Source organism: Berghia stephanieae, chromosome 4, assembly GCF_034508935.2.
Source record: "Berghia stephanieae isolate SIO BIC M18660-M18661 chromosome 4, UCSD_Bste_1.3, whole genome shotgun sequence".
Classification (NCBI taxonomy): Eukaryota; Metazoa; Mollusca; class Gastropoda; order Nudibranchia; family Aeolidiidae; genus Berghia; species Berghia stephanieae.
The window spans coordinates 89,254,715-89,264,714 of NC_088363.1; the positions used below are offsets into that span (position 1 = coordinate 89,254,715).

Genomic DNA, 10,000 nt, shown 5'->3' on the forward strand with positions numbered 1-10,000 from the left:
AAGTAAGAAAGTAAGTAAGTAAGTAAGTAAGAAAAGTAAGTAAGGTAAGAAGTAAGAAGTAAGTAAGTAAGAAAGTAAGTAAGTAAGTAAGTAAGTAAGTAAGAAAGCAAGTGAGTAAGTAAGTAAGAAAGTAAGTGAGTAAGTAAGTAAGTAAGTAAGTAATTGAGTAAGTAAGTAAGTAAGTAAGTAAGTAAGAAAGCAAGTGAGTAAGTAAGTAAGAAAGTAAGTAAGAAAGTAAGTGAGTAAGTAAGTAAGTGAGTAAGTAAGTAGAAGTATAAGTAAAAGAAGTAGTAAGTAAGTAAGTAAGTAAGTAAGAAGTAAGTGAGTAAGTAAGTAAGTAAGTGAGTAAGAAAGTAAGTAAAGTATAAGTAAGTAAGTAAGTAAGTAAGTAAGTAAGTAAGTAAGTAAGTAAGTAAGTAAGTAAGTAAGTAAGAAGTAAGTAAGTAAGTAAGTAAGTAAGTAAGTAAGAAAGAAAGTAAGTGAGTAAGTAAGTACGTGAGTAAGAAAGTAAGTAAGTAAGAAAGAAAGAAAGTAAGTGAGTAAGTAAGTAAGTAAGTGAGTGAGTAAGTAAGTAAGTAAGTAAGTAAGTAAGTAAGTAAGTAAGTAAGTAAGTAAGTAAGTAAGTGAGTGAGTAAGTAAGTAAGTAAGTAAGTAAGTAAGTAAGTAAGTAAGTGAGTAACTAAGTGAGTAAGTAAGTAAGTAAGTAAGTAAGTAAGTAAGTAAGAAAGTAAGAAAGTAAGTGAATAAGAAAGTAAGAAAGTAAGAAAGAAAGTGAGTAAGAAAGTAAGAAAGTAAGAAAGAAAGTGAGTAACCATTAATAACCAATAACGGCATAGATTCGGTGCCTATCTTCGTTTTTCTATAGCGTGAAACGCACAATAGAAATGCTTGCTACCTTTCGGCTAGGACACAAGTTATCGCAGGTTGCTTTTCCCCCAAAAGTACGGTAGTTTTATTGACAGATCTAATCAAATGATTTTCTGCATCCCGCATGCCCCCCCCCCCCCCGACGATCAGCTGGTCATGGGAATGAGTGAGTGGGTGAAATAAGTCCTACACTTATGTTCAACCAAATGTTGTCATGTGAATTGAAATTTGAAGTAACAAACGAATACCAAACTTTAGTTTTTCACACATTAGGAAATAATATCCATTGTCTCTATTAGAAAAAAGAATTCTCTTTTTGTTGTGACTGAAACGCGTGGCAGTCGCATTAGATATGCATACGCATTTCATTTTGAGATATAAACTTAAGTTTAAAAAAAAATAAATAAAAACTGCATCATCGCAAAATGATCTCAAAATTAATTTCAATATTACTTAGAAAAAAAATGGTTTAATCATGAATAATTTTCAATACTTTCGAAATCGTTTTTTTTTTTTTTTTTTTTTAGTTCGAAGTACAAATCTACAGCCATATTGATATCAATCTCTACATTTCCTAGTTAATGATATGTTGTAACGAACGGACTCATGATGTAAATGTAACACCATGTATCACACTATGCTTGAGAGATGATAATGGGCTATTGTATAGGGAATGAAATTAGTGGAAGAGTAGCGTCCCTTGATTGGACATCACCTTACAGAGAGAACGTCAAAATGGTTTTGCGCATTCGCCTCTCTCGTCCTCGCTTTCGGTGAAGTGTCTCATGCCGCACAACCAACATGGCGTTCTCTCTCTAATAACTTTTCCGATCGTGACTTCCAACCAAGGGACGCTACTCTTCCGCTAATCTCATTCCCTATAATATTTTAGGAAAAGGCATGCAAAGGATAAAGTCAAGATATATTTTAACCTAGACAAGGCAAGGCAAGATAAGATGGTTTGTGCGACAAACTTACCACTGAGCTATGGGCTTGCTGGTAAATAAAGCGCTGTCTTCGAGGATTTGCTGTCTTTTTAACAGAGATCGGTTGTGTGGGGGGCAATGTGTGGACTTCAAGGTAGATGGAATCTGGGAAAGAATTGAAAATATACAATAGAAATATATATTACTATACTGTTTTATTTCCCAAAAAAACATATTATAGTAGTTCATATATATATATATATATATATATATATATATATATATATATTATATATATGAGTGTTAGTGGGTACTTGTAGGTACGAGAGTGTTCGATAACGTTGGTTAGAGCTAATGTAATAATATAAATGGAGTCACTCACTTATTTATGGCCGAAACACATGTTTCTGTGGTTTCCATACACATCGTCAGTCGGCATAATATTATGTACGTAGTTCGGCCATAAATAAGTGACTCCATATACACACACACACACACACACACACACACATATATATATATATATATATATATATATATATATATATATATATATATATATATATATATATGTATGGATGAATGGACCGATGGATAGATCGGTGGATAGATGAATAGATGAATTCGTTAGTTAAATGGATGGATGAATGAATTGATGCATGTATAGATAATGTCTCAATAGATGGTTTATTGAATGACATACCTTACGACATGCACGAGTTTAATATAAGCATGTTTACTGTAACAACAACTGAAAATTAAGTTTTATCTCAATGTTGATTGATATTGGCTTCCAACAATGATAACGAAGGGGGGAAAACAGAACATGTTTTCAATGTGCTGGGATTCTTGTACAAAAATTGTATAGTATGAAAAGCTTCAAGCTCGATTTGAACCATAAATCATTCTACGTTAAATGTCAGGGGGAAGTAATTGACCGTGAAATCAATAGACACTCTATCCAGGCGAAATCCACGCTACCAATGTATTTATTATTATGGTTCACACCACTAATTTCAACATCACACCCATTAGCAACAAATGGAATTACTTTGTCACTTTTATCTAGATAGACGTCTATGTATCTATGTCTAGTCTCCATCATTCTCCACTGTGAATTATTTTGTAAATGTATTTTAAATTGCAGTAATTTTTGTTTTCGTTTTATTTTCTCGTCTTTCTATCGTGACAACAGTGATAATGCCATTCTATTAGAAAAGCAACGGTGCACTTATTTGAATATCGGTTACTTATGTTACAACCGTAAACTCTAAATGCCATTGTGAAGCGGCCTCCGAGCCGTTATTCCTGAGGGTATCTCCTGATAGCAATGCTTTGTTTGTTATAGAACCATTTAAAGAGATATCCATTACATCAATTTCTCATGAATTATACCGATGGGCGATGACACATTAACGGGGAAAATGGTCCAAAAACCGAAATTCGATTTTCGTTTAAATCACATCCACACTAAATTTGGGGCTGACCCGGATTTTTCATGCAAATGGAATCAGCTTTTATCATTGTTTTTTGCCTGAGAATTTGTTGACAAATTATATGACACGATGATAATATAAAATTGCGCAAAACAGGCGACGTGTGCTGTGTGCAATGGAACATTCTGACCGGTTTATGATCACTAGGATCACTAGGATAGTGAGTTTAGGATTGTAAAGAGCATTTTGTATGGCTATATCAAATTATTCAATACGAATATGAATCTTTAGCAATAAAATTTCTAATGAACTGAAATACTGTGTCCTAATGGATGTCTCCATGTAAAAATATTCATTTACATATAATATGACTCATGTCTCATGTAAAAATATTCATTTACCTATAATATGACTCATGTCTCATGTAAAAATATTCATTTACCTATAATATGACTCATGTCTCATGTAAAAATGAACTACATACAGTTTGCTCGTGACCTACGGGTATTAAGTCGAAATGAAAAAAAAAAATGAAGAAAATTTAAATTTAAATCCAAAGTGTTTTAAAAACTTTGCTATTTTAAGTTTTAAAAAATTTTCTCTCCTCGTTGAGTCATCCATTTTCGTTGGATCCTTAAAATACTATTTGAATTTAGTTTTAAGAATTCGATTCTGACCGCCATTTTGAGAAGATTGGTTTACCCGGGTTACTGTTACCCCATACCTACTTATCACATTTTTCTGAAACAAATTATAGACGTAGTATCAAAGTTAATGTTTTTTTTAAATTTTGCATGTTAATGATAGTTGAATAAAAACTATCTATGTAGTGCATGTTCATTTTAAATACATTTTTCCTATTTTGAAAAGTAGCAAAAATCTATCGGATTGAGTGAGCTAAGCAATTAATTTCCGTCCTCTGGAAAATCTCGTATCAAAAAATCTGGCCAGAAAAACTCGTCCTTCAAATATCGATTGATGTAAATGACCATCATCTTGACAAACACTCTCAAACCTGGGATTCGCGAGGTCTTCATAACAGTCCCAGGTTTGAGAGTTTTTGCCAAGATGATGGTCATTTAAAGCGAGTTCCCAGGCTGGAAGAAAAGTTGTAAGACTGCGTGTAGTGTATTTATGCGTGTGTGCATTTATCTGCTCTAGCTAGCTAGCTAGCTTTTTATCTCCTTTCCGTCTCTTTCTCTCTCCTTCTCTCTCTCTCTCTCTAACTCTCTCCACTCTCTCTCTCTCTCTATCCCCCCCTCTCTCTCTCATATACATATTCCTCATCATATCTCCGGGGTCTTCCTTTTACACACATGCACATAACTGCATACACACTCCAATACACGCATTATCGGAAAGACACATGTCCTCATGCTAAATAACATAATTACAAGATTGTTTAACTCTCTCCTTACCAGCCATTTTCAGAATTTTCCCTGAAACTTCACACCCACCCAACACAAAAAAATATTTTTTCTACTCAAACAGAAAAGGAACAAGTACGTTCTATACCTAATATTGTCCAGTGTCTAATTTTCATCGCTATAACGAAGTATTTTCTTTATATCAGAATAATAACATTGTTGGATGCATCATAACAAATGTGACGATTTTCCTATGGATGGTAAGGAGAGGGGTAACCTGGATTATGAAGAATCGGATGAAAACATAAGACATCGAGTGAGCCAGAGAGAGAGAGAGAGAGAGAGAGAGAGAGAGAGAGAGAGAGAGAGAGAGAGAGAGAGAGAGAGAGAGAGAGAGAGCGAGAGAGAGAGAGAGCGAGATAGAGTGAGTGAGAGAGAGAGAGAGTGTGTGTGTGTGTGTGAGAGAGAGAAAGATAGATAGATAGATAGGGAGAGAGAGCGAGAGAGAGAGAGTGAGAGAGATAGATAGATAGAGAGATAGATAGAGAGAGAGAGAGAGAGCGAGAGAGAGAGAGAGTGAGAGAGAGGGAGGGAGAGTATGTGTGTGTGAGAGAGATAGATAGATAGAGAGAAAGAGAGACAGAGAGAGAGACAGAGAGAGAGAGAGAGAGAGAGAGAGAGAGAGAGAGATTTTAATTGTCTTGATCTTTAAACACTTGTCGCAATACCGGGATGATTGATATTGCTGGAATCGATATGACATTTCTACTGACATTGATAAATCGATTACTTGGAATCTTTTCCATTAATCTTTTACCAAACGAAAATGTTAACAGTTGAATAAGTGATATATAAGGCTTATAGACGATGTGAGTTGTAAAAATAAAGAATAAAAAAAAATAATATTTCAGCTTCGAAACAGAAAAAAATACCAAACACGGAAAGTATCGGGCTCAATGGTCTTCTTTGGTCTTATCTTAGGTTATTGTTTTTTTGTTTTTGTTTTGTTTGTTTGTTGTTTTTTTTTGCGCAGCTTTGTGGTCTTGTTGTATGACACAGGTCTTCGGATCGGAAGGTTCAGGGTTTGTGTCCCGCATTGTTGAGTCCTCTTTACTCACATTCTGACTGTCAGTCGGGAGTAAAATGAACACCGGGTCGATAAAAGTGTTATCTCTGTCCGAAAAAGTTTAATGTCGCCTAAAAGGCACCATGTCTTGATTACATAATGTTATGTATTTTAGTTGGCCAGGAGCTCCTTGTAAAGCGCCTTGAGCACGTTACGTGGATAGTGCGTTATATAAACAAAGCTCACGTTTTTCTTTGTTTTGTTTTAAATTTTTTTTATGTTGTTTTTTGGAGAGGGGGGGGGGGGAGGTTGGGGGTTAGTGGGGAGGTTTGGGGTGACTTACATCCATCACTGGACTTAGGTGTAAAATGAGTAACAGCGTTGTAGTATCGCCTAATTGCCACCATCTCTCGTCCTTCATGCTAAGTGTTGCTGTTGACTAGGGACCCCTTGTAAAGCACTTTGAGCACATTTAGTGTGTTTTAAATTATAAATAAATAAAATGATTACCTTTGTTCATCCCAGAGGGGAAATTTGTCTTTAGGGTCTATTCCGAGGGAAGAGTAGAATAACCCAGGCGTCAGCCGCAGTACAGAGCAGCAAACTGAGCTAGGGCGAGGTAATATTATTCTCAGGGCCGCACAGTGCAGCGGGTATTTGAACTCGGTACCTTTTGGGTACGAAGCAAAGACCATACTGCTGAGATATGCTGCTCCATTATTTAATGCTATATATATATAATATATATATATATATATATATATATATATATATGTCCAATTCAATCGAATTCAATTCATACCTAAAGTAATACCGTTCTGAGATGGTCAGTGACATTTTGAATTCCTTCTTTTTGTTTGTTCTCCGGATTAGATTTGAGTACAAATTGGAAGGACAATAGGGTCACGTGAGATGCTTGTTAGGTCAATGACCGTTGGCTTTTTATCCTTTGTACTTTTAGTTTCTATGTACTCAGATTACATGCCGATTTTAAAAATCATAAATAAAAAAAAGGAGGATAATAATCGCCTTTGTCTCTCCGTGGAATGTATATCTCGTGAGACCTCATTACCTTCAACTGCACACACACACACACACACACACACACACACACAGACACACATACACCCACACGCACACATTGTATATTCTATATACTATATCATATAATCTCTCTCTCTCTCTCTCTCTCTCTCTCTCCTCTCTGTGTGTGTGTGTTTGTGTGTGTAAGTGTGTGTGTATGTGTAGAAAGAAAATATGTGACCCATCTGTTCAAAACAGTAGCAAGTCAAGCCAAATTCCATGCTGAGAATCAAATTTATAGAAAGTACTATGCATGCATGCGGTTTGGGCTAACAGTTTTTCCTATATTCAGAAAAAAGAATATAAATTCTAAAGGAAGTAAAATACTTAAATGAAAATGACACATCTCTAAAGTTTCACCTTTGAATTCACTTTTTGGCACTTGTTTTAACCGACATTTTAACGTCACCTATTCATAGATTAATGAGAGTTCATTCTCTCTCTCTCTCTCTCTCTCTCCCCCCCCCCCCACCTCTCGTCTCTTCCCCGCCTCCCTCCCTCCCCCCCACCCAACCAACTTTTAAAAAGTGAGTTTGCAGGGAGTGAAATTAAGCGTGCACTAGAGACTATCTGCTTGTGTTGCAATGCAACAGTAAAGCCCTGATTTTAGTAGTTTGATCAGAATATTCAAATTTCGGTCGACTCCCTTTTGTGTTTAACTCTTTCCTTACCACCTATAGCAAAATCGTCACATTTGTTATGACACAATATACATTTTTCTTATTCAAATTTATTTTCTACATCACAAACTTTGAAGAATGATCTTTGATTGATTAATAAGGACATAATTTTGTTTTATTGAGAGATTTTTATAGTTTAAAGAATCAATTTTTCTGCTGGGTAAGCCTGTCATTTTGGGAAAATACTGAAAATGATCGGTAAGGTGAGGGTTAACTCTCCCCTTACCAGCCATTTTCAGAATTTTCCCCAAAACATCACATCCAACTAACACAAAAATAATTTTTTTTTATTACTCAAACACAATAGCAGTAACGTTCTACATAATTTCTTTAGCAAAAATTGCACTACAACACAAGTTCATTTAGAACTTTAAATATTATGATGTACAAAAGCAGTTTGAATAAGAAAAATGTTAGTTGTATCGTAACGAATGTGACGATTTTCATTTAGTTGGTAAGGAGAGGGTTAACAGCTAATAAAATACAACCTTCAGACACGAGAATTCAATAAAATATTGAATTTGAGACTTTTTTGACAAGCTAGGATTCGTGTTAACACATTTACGAAATTGAATTTCTGAGCGAAATAGAAAAGTGACGTGTTTGTCACGGCTTGTAGGATCCCCATAGGATTCCCATATAACAAAACTGAATTAACTCACTCAACCCTAACACCGACTATATCCGTAGTTTACCCGGGTTACTTTTACCCCATACCTATTTATTCCATTTTTTCTTAGACAAATTATAGGCGTGGTATTAAAACTAATGTTTTTAGTTTTTGCATGTTAATGGTAGGTGAATAAAACTATCTATGTGCATGCTAATTTTTAATACATTTTTCCAATTTTGAAAAACAGCAAAAATCTCGCAGTTTTAGTCAAATTTATATCACTCTCATTATGACCTTTCAACGCGGATCAAATGAGAACTGTGCACAAACGATAATAATCTGTTTCGCCACGTTCATCTTGCCTGCATTGAAGGCGGGAGCTGATGTTGTATCACGACAGATGCCAATCTATGTAAATCGTTAATATCTGATAGATACTCACTGAGGGTACCCGGTACTAGATTAACCAGTTAACTGTCGTACTCCGGAAAGTCACGCATTCAAAAATTTGGCCAGAAAACTCGTCCTTCAAATATCGATCGATTTAACGGAACTTCATCTTAACAAAAACAAAAACTCTCAAACCTGGTACCTCGCGAAGTCCCCGGTTTCAGAGTGTTTTTTTTTGTTGCCAAGATAAGGGTCATTTAAATCGATTGATATTTGAAGGACGAGATTAATGGCAAAATTAAAAAAAAAACGTGTTTTTCCAGAGTATCTACGGCAGTTAACGGATTAAATGTATATGAGGTGCCTGCTGTGCGCCCCATGCAAATACGTCGTTGTTTTTTATCACGAGCTATTGACCCAGACAAAGAAAAACAAATCAAAACCAATTCATAATAGATTCTAGCTAGGTAACAAGATTGCATCAGACATAGATTCTCATGAATTATTCATTAACTAGGCAGGTGTTTTATATATATAAATATATATATATATATATATATATATATATATATATATATATATATATATATGTATATATATATATGTATATGATATAATTTATAGAATTGTGTTGTTATCATTACCACCAATGAATGTATTGAGCGCAATTATGTGATATGACAAAATTTCAAACGCAAGACTAAAAGAATCTTATTATTTTTACCCCTCCAACGACCTCACCCACATCATTTCTCATAAATGTGACCCTTCGCTTCAAAATGGTATTAAGTCGGGATGGTTAAGATGTTGAAAATTGAATTTATAGCCAGAAATATCAGACTTGTGTTGAGTTTGTATGTTTTATTGAGGAGAATGGATACCATGTTTTAAGGTGCTAATGCCAACAATTTATATTTTTGATCAGTTTAACATTTAATTCGTCTTTTAAGCATCTGGTTCGTTCCGATATAATACAGTTTTAAGACGATGAGTCACAAATATGTATTCTTTGTTGCAATGGTATGTTTTCAAATTTAAGAATTTCACGTAATTAAGAATTATCACTGTCAGATATCATTACGCGTAAAATAAACCCGGATGGGTGCCAATAATAATTAAAAAAAAAAACATTCTTGAACTCTTATGTATTGGATTTGCTTTTTTTTTTTACAAAGGGAAGTAGGGACGTCCTCGCATTATTTTTGTTGTTATTGTTATTATTCCACCCCTCTCCTTAAATAGTAACACGTAATGATATCAACAATAATTTGTGACGTCAGATTCTCAAGCGTAAATTTCACTAAAAATCAGATTCTTTGAAAAGAAGTATCATTTATAAATGTTTTTGAAGATGTCTCTTATTCAAGATGACGAAATAGGAATCGTTCGAGGGGAAGAATAAAATATTTTTTATACTCTTTTTTATTCCCAAACGCGCAGTCGCAAGCTCGTGCAGAAGTTGGAAACGCGCCCGGAATTCCAACAAGCAAGAGTGAAGGAATCGTATATTATGATATCGTAAATATAGCGGTTTTCCCATTATCAAAAGATGTATAAATATTGATTTTTTTT

At 34.6% G+C, this 10,000-nt stretch overlaps 1 protein-coding gene across 7 annotated transcripts in view; it reads right to left on the reverse strand.

The window, feature by feature from the left end:
- The window catches only part of LOC144971524 (uncharacterized), a 311,145-nt gene that overhangs the window by 156,774 nt on the left and 144,371 nt on the right, over positions 1–10,000 (reverse strand). For all 7 annotated transcript variants that reach the window (XM_078912517.1, XM_078912516.1, XM_078912513.1 and 4 more), the window contains one exon: positions 1,846–1,958. The gene's annotated coding sequence lies outside the window, so the exon portion shown is untranslated. The remainder of the gene's footprint in view (positions 1–1,845; positions 1,959–10,000) is intronic.